The sequence below is a fragment of the Phoenix dactylifera genome, chromosome 9 (assembly GCF_009389715.1).
Source record: "Phoenix dactylifera cultivar Barhee BC4 chromosome 9, palm_55x_up_171113_PBpolish2nd_filt_p, whole genome shotgun sequence".
Classification (NCBI taxonomy): domain Eukaryota; kingdom Viridiplantae; phylum Streptophyta; class Magnoliopsida; order Arecales; family Arecaceae; genus Phoenix; species Phoenix dactylifera.
This window is the reverse complement of record NC_052400.1, coordinates 19,491,555-19,509,255: the sequence shown is the minus strand read 5'-3', so window position 1 is coordinate 19,509,255 and position 17,701 is coordinate 19,491,555. Positions and strand designations below refer to the sequence as shown.

Below are 17,701 nucleotides of genomic sequence, written 5' to 3'. Positions count from 1 at the left end.
GATTTTAAGGGATGTTGAACTTATTCTCTCAGTCATGAGTTTATATCTGGTGGGTTTCGGAGAGGAGTTATGGAATATCCTGTATAAGACTACTACCTCTTGGTGAATAAGATGGAAAAAAGCGATATGTATGCACGTTAGCTACCTACTCATCTGAACCTTCAATCTTGTATGTTATTGCGTGAGAGAATCGAGCAAAATTTAACTTTGAAATATACGTTGCTGACTGTTTAGATATTCTCCCTCGAAGCTCCTTTGGCGTAGTTGACTGGCTTCCTAAGTAACTTTTATAAGCAAAGCGTGGACAAACCACTTCCAACCGGAGCCTGATCAGCTCGGTGACTATATTCTAGTGGCCCCAGAAAGAAACCGACAAACAAATAAGCAAACAACATATAAACATATAACCACCATCTACTTCCAAAAATTAAAAAAAAGAAGAAATAGGGTTCATTAGTTGGAACCCATCCCCAAGTGCGTGCGCCGAGGAGAGGTTTGGGGTTCAAACATTGGTTACATTTCTATTATATTTCTGAAAAAATGGGTACTTGTTAGAATGAACATTTCTATTATATTTTTAAATAAACTGATACTTGGTGGAACACACGTGCAAGCACGCACGCATGTGCGCGCATGCACACATATAAAAAACCAGCATATATATCTTTTCCTAGAAAGTATGATGGAAACGCTAACCTTAACACAAACCTTGGTGCCATCCTCATCATATATATATATATATATATATATATATATATATATATATATATATATATATATATATATATATATATATATATATATATATATATCATCCAAACATGCATGCATACATATATATGTATGGACTAGAATCTGGTCGGCAAGATTTCAAGTAAGATATGGTTAGTCCTGATCAGATGATGGAAGTTCGACACTAGCAATCCAATATATTGAATATTATGTCCTATATCTAAACTCTTTATATACCGAAAGTCATATAATTTGGAGGTTCTAAGTCTATGCATTGAGGGGTCAAAAATGGATGGTTTAAATTTTCTAAGATAATATATCTTTTGATCATTTGACGTACAGGCTAGAAATATTCAAATTATTAATTTTTCTGTTTATAAGTAGTTTAGAGATAGTAGATCATAACGAATAGTTAAAATTATTAGTGCCGAGTCCTTATTTTCTATCCAAAACTGATCAGATTTGACATGAAATCTAATTGACTTGAAACCCCTAACCCTTTCCACTGCCATCATATTTCTTAAGGTTTCTAGTGCAAGCATCCATGTATATGAATCACCACCCAAAAATAAAGAATGTGCATCGGCTCTCTCTCTCTGTGACACACATATCGAGCCAGTGTAGATAAAAATATTAGAAAATTTGACCTATCCATTTCTGGAACATAATTTAAATTGATTGAATTGGTTTAACATTAGAATTTCAAGCATTGAATATGAACCATTTGTGGCACATAATTGAAGTTTCTCAACATGATTATTAGGTGAAGTTGTGAGTGCAATGATGATCAGACCAAAATTTTAACATTGGAATGTCAGTTCATACTCCTCTCAAAAAATAATTAATTCACACACTATATAAGGAATTTAATTTATCGAATTGCAATTAAAAAGTATTTTACTAATTCACAATGTTAAATCTGTGATTAACTAAAGTATTGGATTGTTTTGAAATAACAAGATTGTAAATAAAAATAAGAATAATAATTGCTCCAAAACAGAAGATATAATTTTTGACCAGGGCTTGTCCTGGTGGTCACACTCCTGGCAGCTAGAGATTTTAGGTTTGAATTCTATATGGTGCATGCCCAGTTTAAAAAACCAAACTGCAGTGCTGTTAGTTGTGATTATTTTTGTCTATAAAAAACATATAAGATAAATAATAAGTAAAGAGATTTTGTTGCAAAAGATTGAAAGAGTTCAAGGATATTGTGCCTTTCAATACTGCCTTTCATAACACATCACTGTTCTGCATGTGAGGCTTTATAGCATCTGTAGATTTTAAGCTACGTGTTCTAGATGTCAGTCTATGGCAATAGCTAGTAGGAAATTATTGCATATAGTTATTGCTCAAATGTAATGATAGTTATTGTGTGGATATCAATGATCAATGTACAATTGGAAGCTTCCAGGTAATAATTGATAATCTAATGCTTACATCCGACCTTTTCTTCTTCTTCTTCTTCTTCTTCTTTTTCTTTTTCTTTTTTTTTTCTTTTTTTTTTGAGAAGTGATGCTTAGATCCAACGCATAGCTTAAATGAGACACCAGTCACATAAGCCATATAACTATGGTTCTGTCAACGAAGAGCCATGAGTGAAACTACCACTACTGCTCTATCCAGCCAACCTTCCAAAAACATTAAGAAAATGCTATCGTCCAGTTAGACTTGCCAATATTCTCTTCCAAAATGAAAGTCTCTGCATTGCCTACTAGAATGTGTCTGTTTTTCTTATCATCTCAAATTATTAATATTTTCTCCAGGAGTTTACATTTTCTATATAACTTTTTGCTACATCCTATTCAAGTTTGGATTTGAAGCTTCATGGGTGATACACACAAAGCAATGTTGCACCCTGATGTTCGCATCTCTACCTAAAAGAATTATGTAATGCTAAGCTTCTCCTGAATTTCTTGAGTGCCATTCTATGTTAGAATAATTTCAAAATATGGGCTTCCATTGATTGCTTATTTTTTGTTTTATAAAACGGGTTAGATATATGGCTTATAATGGTACTATGGTTAAGCCCAATATGATGTGTAATCACTTTGTTTTATAGGCTTTGGTGATCTTTAGATGTATAGAATTCATGAGTCCTATTTGTTGTGGTAATTTTGGTATGTAGGTCAAAAAACCCAATTAGAGTTTGGGGCCCTTAATGGGAAGGCTCCCTTATGTTTCCTATATAAAGGCTAGATCCCCCTCTTCTCTCTATATAGTTCATAGCTTGCCTCATTGACGACTATCTTTTATGAGGAGCAAGGAAGGAAAGATCCATCTACTATTATACTAGGTGATTAAAGAATCGCATTTAATATGTCTTCCACAAGTATATCTCTCAAACTTGAATACGGTGTTACTGTGATTCTAAATCTTAGCATGTTATAGTTTATGATTAACAATTGGTATCAAAGCCTCCATGCTAGGATTAGAATCCTTCATACACAATTATTATTTTATCTGGATTTACGAATTAATTTTATACATTGGTGATATATGGTGAATGGATCTTCTGCATAAATCCTCTATTCAGGGGAAGGAAGAAGAAGATGAAGGATGGCATGGGGTCTTCCTCGCCGCCGGTCGGTGCCTCTTTGCCGTACGAGGCGGCGAAAGGAAGCCGAGGTGGCTCCCGCGTTTCACGGGAGGACATCATTGCCCAAAAGATCACCCCACGGCCGCGGTTCCATGGCTGCCTTCCTTGCACGTCGTGGGGGCTCGCGATGACCCCATGAGCCCGGCCACCCCACAATCGAGCTCGGTGACTCCACAGGCCAACCGATGACCTGGGGATGGGGGTCACCGGCCATGGGTGGTGGCCAACATGGTGGCTGCAGGCAGCCACTGGTTGCTTCAAAAAAAAAAAACTCTATTTTTCCTTCTCCCGCAGACATCCTTCATCTTCTCCCCATTTTACAAATCCTTTGCCTGTTTTACGAATCCTCTATCCACTAGATCTTACATTGATTAAATGATGTAATAATTTCCATGTTCGATATTGATGTTCTTGTTGGGCCGGATCATCTATCTAAGGTGATTATCATTTGAGTTATATATGTGGCCACCTATCTAGTCTAACCCCAGAGTCGTTTTTAAAATAAAGTTTTTTAAATTAATATGGCAATCCGTATTCGCCCAAGTGGAAGAATGTTAGAATAATTTTAAAATATGGGCTTCCACTGATTGCGTATTTTTTATTTTATAAAATAGGTTAGACGTATGGCTCATAATAGTACTATGGTTAAACCCAATATGATGTGTGCTCACTTTGTTTTATAGGCTTTGGTGCACCTTGGGTGTATAGAATTGTGTCCTATTTGTTGTGGTAATTTTGTTATGCAGGCCAGAAAACCTATTTAGAGTTTGGAGCCCTTAATGGGAAGGCTTCTTATGTTTCCTATATAAAGGCTAGGTCCCCCTCTCCTTACCAAATGGTTCATAGTTTGTCCCATTGACAGCTATTTTTTGTGAGGAGCAAATAAGGGAATATCTAGCTGCTATTATTTTAGGTAATTGAAGAATCATATTCAATATATCATCCGCGGGTATATCTCTCAAACTTAAAATACGGTGTTATTGTGATTCTAAATCTTAGTATATTATTATTTATGATTAATATTCTAAAGTTCAAAAGATATTTTTCGGTAGAAACATTTGGTGTGTTAGCCATAATAACCATCACCATCAAAAGTAGGTAATCCGGCTGTGAGTTCATTAGAACATAATAATGAGAAGAACTTCTAAAGATGTTATTCTTTTACTATTTATTCTTGTCTTGGACTCCACGTCATCTCCTCTAAATCAAAATCAGGAGACTTCTTGACACCAGAATAAAATTTGATCCAATGCACTTTTGTGATAAAAGAGTATCCAAACCACCAGGCTGATCAGAAATATTATAAATATGTACCATCAAAGATGTGCGAGACAGGAGAATATCCAGAGCACATAAGATTATGCGCTTTGTGTTTCTTCTAGAGGAAACCAACTGAAATATATATGATTTAAATGTGGTCTGTCAAGTAAAAAAAAGCAATGACCAGTCGTTATTATAAAAATTCTCAAGCAGCTTAAAAAACTTTTCAGCTTATCACCTTCCTCTTTCAAGTTATCATCATCTAATATCCATCACTTTTGCGAGGAAGAAGCAGCAGCTTGATAAAGTCAGGAGCTAACATCAAACTCTAATAAAAACAATGGGAAATGAGATGCTTGGGAAAGGACCATCTTAGATAAGCCAGAAGCTATACGTGCAACCAAGACTTGCAGTTCGTTTCTTTGATCCAGTATGCGTACACCAACATTAATAACTCCGACAAACAGTTAAGTTTTAACTTTAGTTGACTTATAACTCTTATTACTTCAACACTTCTTTTGATGAAAATTACCTTCAATAAAGTTCATGGTAAACCAGATAATTATAATACTTCGCAACATCCAATAAAGTTCATGGTCAACCAGATAATTAGGTTCATGGAAGATTTAAATTTATAAGCACAAAGTCAACTGGATTTTGCAGCAAGTTTTAACTTTAACTGACCTATAACTTTACTTCAACACTTCTTTTTTATGGAAATTATCTGCAATACATTATAATATTTCATAACATCCAATAAAGTTCTTGGTAAACCAGAAAAATAGATAATTAGGTTTACGGAGGACTTAAAATTAGATGCACATTCAATTGCATTTTGAATTAGAGTACCATAATTTCAATTATCATCACAAACTAGAATTTATCCTTTTTGATGGAAATCACAAGTAGAATTTAAGGCATGCGCTTATTACAATACTTGTTAAAAGGAAAAAAGGAAAATAGTTGAAGGTGTTTCAATTCCTTTTTTCGGTAAGCTAGCCATTAATTCCTTTCACAGGCATACCGTAGTTGAAGGCGGTCAATATGAATTTGGGTAGATAGAAGTAATTTTTTTTCAGTCCAAATTTTACATTCGCCTGCTATTTGGCTTGAGATTCCTTTTTTTCAGTAAAAAGAAGAACATTCTTCATTCTCAGACGCCTCTATTGTCCTCCACTGCCAAAATAATTTTACAACTAATTAAAAGAATTATAAGGTGGATGATTTATGGACAGTAATTGGGAGCAAAGAGGCTGGTTGGATGGTTGAAAGTGAAGCATGGTAAAGGACGTACAAAGACAGCTTTTGTAAACCAAAACAAAAAAGAAGAGAAAAGAATAGGAGAAAATCTAGCTAGATATAGGGTAGTTTTGTTAAAAGAGTGATGAGGGATTCACTGGAAATTAGGGTGATGGAGTGAAGGCATAGCTTCCCATGGAGGCTCATGGGGAGGATCAGGTAGGAACAGGAGGAGCAGGAAGCTACATGGGAAGAGGATTGGGGACAGGGGGGCGCAGGGGTATAAACTTATGACGAGGTGGAGAAAGATAAAGTGGGCATCTCATCATGCACAGTGAAGAACAGATAACTTAAAAAAGTGAACGAAGAAGTTCAAACCATTACGTGGGTCAAACAGTTAATTTGCAGGTGTATCGAGGTCCCTATGACCAAAGAAGGTGCACCGAACTCTATATTTTTAATTCTTCTAACATGCTCCAAAAAGCTTGAAATCTGTTCAAAACATAAGGGAAAGTCAACAAGTAATCGGAATTGTTCACAAGCAAGTTTGCAAGTTTGAGTAAAACTCGAAAATGTTTGAGCAAAAGGGTCGAAATCCCACATTAAGAAGAAGATTGAAACATTGTTATGATTGATTGAAGAAGCTCTGAAAGATGAGTTTTGATGCGCCAAATTGGGTGTTAATGATAGAAAATTCCACATAACCTCTTGTATTTGTACATTTATATAACTTCAAAATCTGGTATATGGATCCTCCTTTCCTATACATGCTTGCAGCCGAGATTCAAATGCCTACATATACAGTGTTAAGGGATATTATCTGAAAAGGTAATGACTAGTTATAAAGTTGAAACAGTTATTGGATTGGATCAATAAATGGACGGAAGAAAGAAGCATTTATTCAATTTTAAAGATATAATATTGGGTATTTCACCAGAAAAAAATATGGCATTGTGCATGGTGTGAAGTGCTGGACAAAGGAAAATATTTGGATATGCGAAGGCGGGATGGCACATGATACCCACAATGACATATTGCATGTTGAGACGGGTATGTCAATAGTTTAAACCTTTGAACATCATGTAAAACCACTGGTACTTAATTAATTGAGAAGTAGTAAGGCAACCTAAAAGCCTTATTATCCCTTACAAATATGTGGTAGTTTCAAGTTTTTTTTTTTTTGTGACACAAACGAGAGGATTTACCGCCCAAAATTTATTAGAAAAAATTATATATGTACAGGAAAGTTACAAGGTGTATTCCAGCCTGGTCTGGGTTGGCTGAAATTTTTGTCCCCATTGACCCCTCGAGTTATTAAACTCAGGCCTCGCCGTTCACCAAAACAATTAAAGCTGGAGAATTGTCTGTTTTTCTTGTCTTTTAGTAAACCTTGTTTTCCTTCTTCCTTCAGGACAGAACTTTCTTTTCCTTTTGGCTGGTTTCTCGTTTATACTACTTCCTTCAGGGTTGAGACCATTTCGCCAATGACGTGTTTAGCTTTCCCTTGATGGTATGAGATCCAGTTGCCAAGGAGGAAGATGTATTCGTGGTATACCTTGATCTGTGCTCGTGCTTCGAATCAAAACAGCTTCGCAGTCCGTTCTTTCCATATGGACCAACAAACAACCGTAGCTAAGCTATCCGATGCTAGTTTTGATGTGCTCGTCGGTAGTTTCCCCCTCCATTCTATCCACATGTCCATGATGGTGTTTGGGAGAGAGAGTAGATGTGAAGTTTTTTGGGTGGTTCGATGCTACACCATCTTAGTAAAGCTGCAGGAAATGAATAGATGACTGGTGGTTTCATCTTCTGAGCAACAGAACAGGCTGAAGGATGGTCCTCGGATCTTTCTTTTCCTTAGATTTTTTGTTAAAATATTCGGAGAAGAAGAGAAAAATAAGAAGAAAAAGAGAGAAAAATGATTTTATTTTTCTGTTCTATCATATTCGGCACAGAAATTATATATAGTTTGTATATACTTCATAAAAAAAAATAATATAGGCTGATATAAGATCATGTTAACAAAAAAAAATATTACTCGCTGGTATAAATTGTTATGTAATCGTTAAAATCATTGTAATAAGATCATGCTAATAAAAAAAATAATACAGACCGATATAGAATCATACTAACAAAGAAAAATATTATAAGCTGATACATATTATTACGTGATCCCTAAAAGAATGCTAACATCTTCCCTCAAACTCAAAATGGTACTATAGGTGCCAACTTGAGTTCGAAAAAGATCACGAATGTACCTAGAAACTGACGTACTTAATCAAAAATTGAAGTAGCAGATCTGGAGCTGACGCGATAGATTAGAAGATGATATAACAGCTCAAAGGCTGACGTGGCGGTAGATCAAGAGCTGACGTGGCAGCACAGAACCTAATGTGGCAAAACACAAGCTGTTAGAGCAGCTCAGAAGTCGATATGACAGATGAAGAGTTGACATAGCAACTCACAAGCCGATATGGTTGACTGATGTGTCAAACTGATGTGAAAATATAGAATTTGATATGGAAGAACAGAAGCTGACATAGCAGCTTAGAAATTGATGCGGCGGATTAGAAAACTAATGCAGCAAATTGATGTGTTTAGCAATGTTAACGTAGCTAACTGATGTAGTAGATTAATGTGTCGACTGACCTGATTGGCTAATATATTAAACTTGTATGTCTGTCGATGTGTCTGACTGATGTGTCTATCGTTGTGGTTAATTGATTTGTCTAATGATATGGCAGCAAAAAGACATAAAAATGGCAGTTGTAATGAGAATAGAGCTCAGAGAGAAGGCAACCGAAGGTCGACAATTCTTATAGATGGAGGCACCATGGAAGAGGAGCAAGAGATCTCAAACTGGTAGTGAAGGAGCCGGAGGCAACAAATAAAATCGGAGGTGGAAAGAAAAGAGTCGAGCAATAGTGAGGAGAGATAAACAAAGGTCTTAAGCTGAGGAGAAAAGTAATGGAGAGGAGCTATGGATCTATTAGAAAATAAAGGATCTTTGGATATTAATCTTCTGACCATAGAGGATATACAGATCTACTAAGGAATATGCAATCTTCAAATAATGACTCACTAGTAAATAGAGGATCTACAGAGAAATAGAGGATCTGCGAATCCACCAAAAAAATAGAGAAACTTCAGGCGTTCATGCATCAGAAAACAGAAATCGATAAATCGACAATGAGAGTCTTCAAAGCTTTTAGACATAATAATGATGGCCATAGCAAATGCGGAAGAGATGGCGACAATAGATTAGATGATCGGTAGCTCTGATACCATGTTAAAATATTTACAGAAGAAGAGGAAAACAAGAGAAAAATGGAGAGAAAAATAACTTTATTTCTCTGTTACATCATATTTGGTACATCTTAAGAGTTATATATATATTCGTATATAGACTCTAGACAAAAAAAAAAATATAAGCTGATATAGGATCATGCTAACAAAAAAAAAATATTACTTGCTGATATAAGTTGTTATGTGATCCTAAAATTACTCTAACAAGATCATACTAACAATGAAAAATAATAATGACTGATACATGATTACACTAATAAAGAAAAATATTAGGGGCTGATACAGATTATTACGTGATTTCTAAAATTATGCCAACATTTTCTGCAGTGAGGATTATGTTATGGAACAGGAGTTGGTTGAAATTTTTTTTCTTTCTATAGCAAGGGTGTTTTCCGGTTAGCCTTGGCAAACTATGACAGAATTCCACCATTGCTTAGAACAATCTTTCACTGTGAAAGTGTTCTTTTGGTTCCACTTCCAATTGGCCACTGTATCCGAAGAATTCGTGAGATTCACTATTTTGATACCAAGGCAAGAGTTGCTAGTCCATTCCCGTGCCGATTGAAGTTAGATTGTCTTGAAATAGAATTCTAATGTCCACGGTTAACAAAAACTCCTCTATAGTGATATTTCACTGTTTGCCGGAGCAGCACTGGGAATTCTTGTTTAAGAGGCTGATCGTGCAAGAGAAAGATTTCTTTTCCATCTCCAGGTTTGGAAAAAAAGATGCTTTGTCAGAAGAAGTTACCTACTTTCAAGTCTTAATCATGATAAATGTCAAGTTCCCAACTAACAACATCGGCGAGGGACTACCTTAGAAGGTCAATTGGCAATAAAAGACCAACCTTTTTAACTTTGTAGTTTAAGCTCACACAACTATGAAGCAACATTTAGAGATTCTCACAAACTTGGGAAAGATTAATTAAGCAGAGAGGGGAAGGTCAAATGGAGAATATCTATCCAACTTCTTTCTTAGGGTGTTGCATATGTGCAAACAAAGATAAGAAATATGATTTTGTAGCTGGACTCATGATATATCCTGAGAAGACTATATTATCATAAATTCAAGAAAAACTTTGTTAAGAAGAAAGATAAAGTAATGCCATGATTTTCCATGTGATAATTCTTCACAAATTTTGAGCTAAAAGCAGACCAAATTAAATTTGTAATCTAAATATTCATATAAAAGATGTTTTAACTTTCAAAAGATTGTTAATGTGGGACAACATTGACTAGTGTTTCTTCATCAAAAAAAACATTGACAAGTTTTCACAGCATGCACAAAAACCAAAAGGCAAAAAAAAAAAGAAGTAGTCTATTGTGTATGAACTTGTCATTCAACTAAGAAGCGTGTATTCAGTGAATGATTGCAATTTTACATGGTGAGAGGAACAATAAATAAGCAACTTAGTGGAAGTTGCAAGTGTAGTGCACTGAAAGTTAAAGACGAGCCCAATATTGAGGGTGCTAACCGGTCATCAAGATGGGTTCGGTCGCAACCTCACTGTAACATACAGCTGTTGGACTTCCCTTTATCGTAGTGCCCAAGAGAGGAAGAACAACAAATACTCTATTGTAATTGCAACATGATTATTAAATAAGAGTTGTTTGTTTTCCTCCTCATCTCTGAAGATACCATCATGTAATGATGATCAAGTTCAACACATCAAGCACACATAAGCAGCTTTCACACACGACCCAGATGCTAGACTCCTTACAACACATCTCTTACATCTAAGAAATCCACCAAGGAAGATATCGTACACATCCCTACCGGTCAATCATAACACTAAGATCCTCGTTAAATCACTAGTGAGTAAACCTGAGTTGTGGCTTATTGATTCGATTGGAAAGAAGGAAGAATATCTGATCCACTCAACTCAAACCTCCCATAATAAAATATTGAAAAAATGTAAAGAATTTTTGAAAATGGTGTTTTAAGCCCATTCTTTTTGTTGAGAAGATAAAACTGTTAGACAAGTTCTCCATTTATACTAGTGAGGCTTGAGTCTCCCAATTCACATCAAATTCCTTTTCTAGCTAAAAGAGAAATTAGATGAAAAGTAGAGTAAATTTCTTTTTGCTTTCTTCTAATCCATATGCATAAAACTGTGGTATAATACCTCTATTTATACAATTGAGGTCTACCTTTTTAAAATCAAGATTAGATTTCCCTCCTAGTTGGAGCCACTATTTTTTAAAATAAAAAATATTATAAAATTTTAAATTCAGACTAAAGCTAGATATTGACTTCTTCATCAATTTTGCGTTCTGTTAAATCATCAAATTCTTTCTATATTAAATGCTATGGCCACCCAAATTTTTAATTTGCATTTGAGTCTTTGATATAGCGGATCTTGCTTCCGGATCCCAACCAAACCTGCGGCCAAGTCAATTCACAATATGTCCGATGATTCTTCTAGATCACTTAACCAAGACCATCTAACAAAGATTTATCACAGGAACATTTGCTTGCAACAGCTACAATAAATAAGCATACCAAATATGATACCTTTGGTTCATATTGCTTAGTTGGAATATTGAAAGAATGATTAACATGGCTTGGATGTCCTAAAGGCAAGAGTGTATATGAATACGTTCAAATTTCTAAAATGTCAGTTAGCTCGTAGAGATAAAAATTCACTATATTCAATAATGATATTGGATTGGTAATAGTGCCAACCAGCTTTCTGGCAATGGCTGTCCACAATTGTAGCAAAAAAAAAAAAAAAAGTTGTCCACAATTGTAGGAGAGATCTTGGTTCCAATCCCACCTCCATTGATATCCGGAGGGCACCCTAAAAGAGGGCTATCCTCCATTGGTTAGTCCAAAATTGCCTCCCATGTACCAAGATATAATGTTAGCTCGACATATGATTTTTAATTGTTTATCTTAAGAGCTAATAATAACATATACCAATTCAGTTAAAACAATGTATTTATAGTTCACTAGTTACTGTTTTCATGTTTCTCACATGCAATCAAGTGTTTCCCGGAAAAAACGTTCCAGATAACTGAATCAAGATACTTGAAGTGAAAATTTTTATTTTGAGGAAAGTGAAATGTTGAGGACTTGAAGAGCTAAACAACTGAAACTTTTGTATGTGAAGTCCACTGATTCTTTTGTTGACAAACATCCTTCAAGGATATCTTAAAAGAAAGATATCAGGAATTAATATGCTCATGTCCGCAATACCTTTCAGCACAACCGAATCCAATTACTTATTTCATTTTGTTTTTTGATGGATGATTATTCCTCTCTTACCTCTGCCATTTGAGTTCATAATATGCTCGTCCTCTAATTCAAAGATGTGTTTCCTTTAACTACAGCTTTTCCGTTGCAAGATTAGCTGAAGCAATGTTGATCTAACCTGATCTTGTCATCGCAAAGAATGACTACCCAGTTGCAGAATTAACAGAGGCGGAGTTGATCGACCTGTTCTCGCCCCCGCAAAGAATTTCAACTACATAAGGCCAAGAGTTATTGCATCATTCCCTCTTTATCCTCATCTAATTTTATTGGATATCTACGAAGAGACATCAGATAAAAATTTAAAATAATAATAATAATAATAATAATAATAATCTAGTTTTAGAAGGAAAAAAAACACTTGTAGGTGCTCCAGAAGTCCGCATCCACTGGGTAAAAAGAATGGAGCCTTGGACGTATCCTATCATCTTCCGTGCCGATCGCGTCACCTTGTACCTTCCCCTCACGCCTTACTAATTACATCCGCGATCCGCCTCACCTCCTACTTCCATAAGGTGGCTTCGGGCAGGAAAAAAGAAATTCCATTGCCTCATTTTCGGAGGATGGCGTCGAGTATTCTTGTGAGAAAGATATTGCTGGTAATTGCTCCATGTCTTCTTCAGAGATCTCTTTGGTTGCTCTTGCTTCCCTTCCATTTCCATTAATTGGAGTGCCATTTATGCAGATAGCGCAGTGGACCTTAGTTCCTCTTGCTAGACTTTCATGAAGAGGAAATTAGGGATGCAGTATTCTCTTTGGGTGGATCTATGGCTCCAGGACCAGACTTCTTCTCCTTCTCCTTCTTCCAAAGGTACTAGATCTCCATCAAGGATGATCTGTTGGCTCTTTTGGAGGACTTTCGCAAGGGTGATCGATCTAGACCTTAGCAGACTAAACTTTGCATTTATATTCTCTTATCAGCCTCTTTAATAACTGAGAGATTGCAATTTTGTTTCACTACAGCTCCTATTCAACCTCTGCTTACTGTCATTTGCAAAGTCTCGAGCTTTGGTTTAATTGAAATGCTTTCATCTCGTTTTGTTGAATTTGCAATGGCACAGTATGTTGTCTTTCAAGGATTGTTCTTGTTTCTTCTTTTGGTGGAGTCTTACAACAAAGGAAGGAAGCATTCTGATAGAAAGCTAAATGGAATCAAAGACCAGTCTGATAAGAAGCTGAACTTAACTCCTAATTATTAGCCAGGTGTGATCTTCTCCTCATCATATTGCTTGCTGTTTCATTTACTTTTTTTCACTAGCTGTTACTTATTCCCCTCCTGCCTTCACATGGTACATTCCATCTCATATATATATATTTCTCTCACATATTGGTGGTTCAGCCTCCCCTGCCCTCTCTCTCTCTCTCTCTCTCTCTCTCTCTCTCTCTCTCTCTCTCTCTCTATATATATATATATATATATATATATATATATATATATATTCTCTTATTCCAAAGAAGGATGGCGTGCTTACTGCCCGTGACTTCAAACCTATTAGCCTCCTTTAACAGCTTATCCAAAGTGATCGCAAAGATTTTGGCAGCCAGATTGGCCACCTTTCTCCTAAACTGGTCGATGAGTCTCATTCTGCCTTCATTAAGGGCCGCTCCATCATTGAGAATTTCCTTTCAGCTCATGAGATGATGGCATACTGCAGAAAATTTGTCATAAAGGGATTCTCTGTAAGTTGGATTTTGAGAAGGTCTTCAAGAAGGCTAGTTGCGAATTTCTTTCTGCAATGTTCTGGGCTAGAAGCTTTCTTTCCAGGTGGATTAGTTGGTTGCAAGGACTCCTTTCATCAACCTCAAATGCAGTCTTACTTAGTGGTTCTCCGGGCAAATGGATCAAGTGCAAGTAGGGATTGAGATAAGGTGACCCACTCTCTCCGGCACTCTTCATATTGGTTACTGATCATATTCTGGCTACAATTCTTAAGCAGGCTAGCTCCCTCGGAATTATAGAAGGTAATTGCCTGAGCTTCAATGGCATCAGAAGTCTCCACTTTATTGACGACACGCTCCTTTTCAGTGCTGGTAAGAGACATAGTATTCTAGTCGCCAAAGCCATACTTGTTGCTTTTGAGCAGGCTGTCAGGGTAAAGATTAATTTTTACAAAGGCTCGATCTTGTGCATTAACATGGATGAAGAGGAAGCTGCAAACTTTGCCACTATGATGAACTTACCTACCTCGGCCTGCCTCTTTTTGGCAGAAAACTTCCAAAACATTGTTGGTTGCCTTTACTTGAAAAAATTGGCTCGAGACTTGCATCCAGGAAAGAAAAATTCCTCTCTTTTGGTGGTGGACTAACCTCGATCAATGTCGTCCTCACAGCTTTGTCGTCCTATCTTATGTCAATATTTAAGCTTCCAAGATGGGTAACCAATAGAAGTGACCAGATGAGAATATCTTTTTTCGTGGAAAGTGAAAAGGAATGTTAGCAGGGTTCATTGTCTTGTCAAGTGGGACTGTGTTTGACGTTCAAAGAAGGAAGGGGAGTTTGGAATCAAGAACATTAAGGATTCGAATCTTGCCCTACTGGCAAAGTGGGCTTGCAAATTGCTCTCTGTGCTAGTGCCTAGTGCCACTTGCTTTAAACAAATCAAAAGTGCTTACTACTCCCGAAAAGGATTTGAATAAGATCTACATGCTTTTTGGAACTGCACAGCTTCCAAGTTTGGAAATGGAAACGGCATCAGATTCTAAGAGGATGCATGCATTGGGTCAATACCAGTTGCTCTTCTCTTTAGTGATCTTTTCTCTAAAGCTTCTAAAGAAAATGTTTCTGTGGCCTCTCAATAGAGTGGGAGAACCCATTGTTGGAGAATTAGACTGCAAGGACCCCTAACTCAGCTTCAGAATGCCCAATTTGAGCACTCCAATTAGACCAAGTAGGCATGAGGACGTCCTAGTGTTTAAAGTCATAAGAAATAGCAGTTTCTCAATTAGCTCCTTCTACAATTTCATTAATAGTGGCGGTCAGCATTGTCCTTTTTACAAAATCATTTGGAAATCCATGGTCCCATAGAAGGTGAAGGTTTTCATTTGGCTAGCCTTACAAAACAAGCTGCATACAGAAGAGGTACTTGCAAAGAAAGGTTTGTCGATAAGTTTCGGATGCCCCTTTTGTGGTTCTAGTTCTGAGATCGTATCACACTTATTCCTTAGATATTCTTCTGTGCGGAGTATTCTTTCTATCTTCAAGACATGCTTGAACATAAGAGGTTGGCCGGCCAACTTTCTCTCGCTTGTCTTCTTGGAGGAGCAAGAGAGTTCAACAATCATTTAGAAGGGCGTGCTATTGATGCCATCCATTTATAATGTTTGGCAAGAAAGAAATGGTAGAATCTTTCGCAAGAAGAAGAACTCTATATTCACCACTCTACAAAAGATCCTAAACTCTTTCCGGCTATAGGAGATTCTCTATTCTGCAAAGGAGGAGGATCACAAATTGATCTTGGATAGCTTGTCTTCTTTGGTTACCCACCATAGCTTAACTAAATGTTTCTGTTTTGCTGACTTCTCCTTCTCCATATTTGTAACTCTTTGTACATTCATTTGATCAATAAATCGGGGGAAGTTTCTCACTTCCTCCATTTCACTTCAAAAAAAAAAAAATCTTAGGTTCAGTGCTGCTCTCCGAGTCCCAATGAGATCATTCATGATCTCTCTATATATCTTACCGGTTCTTTTGGTATCTAAAATCTCTTCAAAGCTTGCATAGAATTGGTTATGATGCCTCCTTCCATAGTAAAATTTTGACGGTAGCTAACAAGCTACCAGTGCTTGCACTTCGGACGACTGGAATTCCTCTGGTGGTGCGGGCTTGCATCCTCAAAGCTCGAGGATTCCAAGGAACATGGACAGGGTTGACACATTTTAGACTACCATAGGATTGAGGTGGATACAGGTTGTACCCTTCGTGCAAAAGAGGGATTAACCTTCCTTCGCTCGAATCCATCATTGGATTACCCACTAGTTGCTTTGAGATATATAGGCGGATGAATGACGAAGCTCGAAGTGCTTTCATATCTACTGTGGCTGATCGAATGATAGATTCATCCAAAAAAAAGTGAATCCTTCTTTCGTGCAAATGGTACAACCCCTACCCGACCGAGGTCGGGAGGGGGTGAGATGGTTGATCCAACAATGGATTCGCATAAAGGAAAGTAAGTCCTTCCTTCGTGTGAACGATACAATCCTACCTGATCGAGACCGGAGGTGCATTTCTAATCTAACCCTAAATTTGTGGAATTCAAATATGATGATGATAGTCTAACCCTTAATTGATTCGGCCAGTGCATAAGTCTCGCACACATAACTTCTACCCGAGAGGGTCTCGCGCACTTAACTAGATGCTCTACCCTAAAGCTCTCGAATTTAAAAACGCGGAATTTAAAAACTCGATGCCCATGGACAAAGGCAACTTCCTGATCAATTAAGACTACGAAACATCACCAAACGCTTATTTGGTTCATGCTAGGGCCTTGCGCACATAACTAGGCGCTCTACCCTTAAGTTCCCTTGCATGGATCCATGGATGCATGGATATATGCAAATATGCATATATCCATGTATGTATGTATGTATGTATGTGTGCGTGCGTGCATGCGTGCGTATATATATGCAAATATGCATATATCCATGTATGTATGTATGTATGTATGTATGTATGCATGTATAGATATATGCATGCATATGTATCTATGTATTGATGTATGTATATAATGTAATGTATGTATGTATGTATGCATGTATAGATATATGCATGCATATGTATCTATGTATTGATGTATGTATATAATGTATGTACCATATATGCGCGCTTGGGCGAATGTATGCTATGTATGTATGTATGTATGTATATGTGTGTGTGTGTGTGTATATATATATGTATGTATATATGGATGTATGCATACATGAATGTATACATGCATGCATGTGTCTGTTTATATATATGTACACATATAGATGTGTGTTTGGTCTTATATCAGTTGCACACCAACAAGATTTTAAAATATAGTAAGTTAGTAACTACTTATATAAGGCCAAGAAACTCAAATAATATTTAGATTGTTACAATAGTACCAATTGAATGCAACTTGTAAATAATAGCATTTATATAACTATTGTAGCCACAAGAGTCTTTGCTACTTAAAAATAAACAAAGTCCATGGTACACCCTCATCAGGCAACGCCTAAACCACCCACTCCTCTCACTAATTGAAGTGATGTACATCGCCTGCCCCAGAAGATTTCTTCAATCATGCACGTGTTTATCTATAAGTGTGTATGTCTATAGGTATGTCTGCGTGAGAAGGA

The 17,701-nt window shown here is 36.7% G+C and overlaps 1 long non-coding RNA gene across 1 annotated transcript; it reads left to right on the top strand.

The window, feature by feature from the left end:
• The first annotated feature begins 12,816 nt into the window (after nucleotides 1–12,816).
• LOC120111941 lies at nucleotides 12,817–16,008 on the top strand. Its single transcript, XR_005513446.1, has 3 exons — nucleotides 12,817–12,982; nucleotides 13,069–13,250; nucleotides 13,347–16,008. It is a non-coding gene; the product is annotated as an uncharacterized LOC120111941 (long non-coding RNA).
• The last annotated feature ends 1,693 nt before the right edge of the window (nucleotides 16,009–17,701 follow it).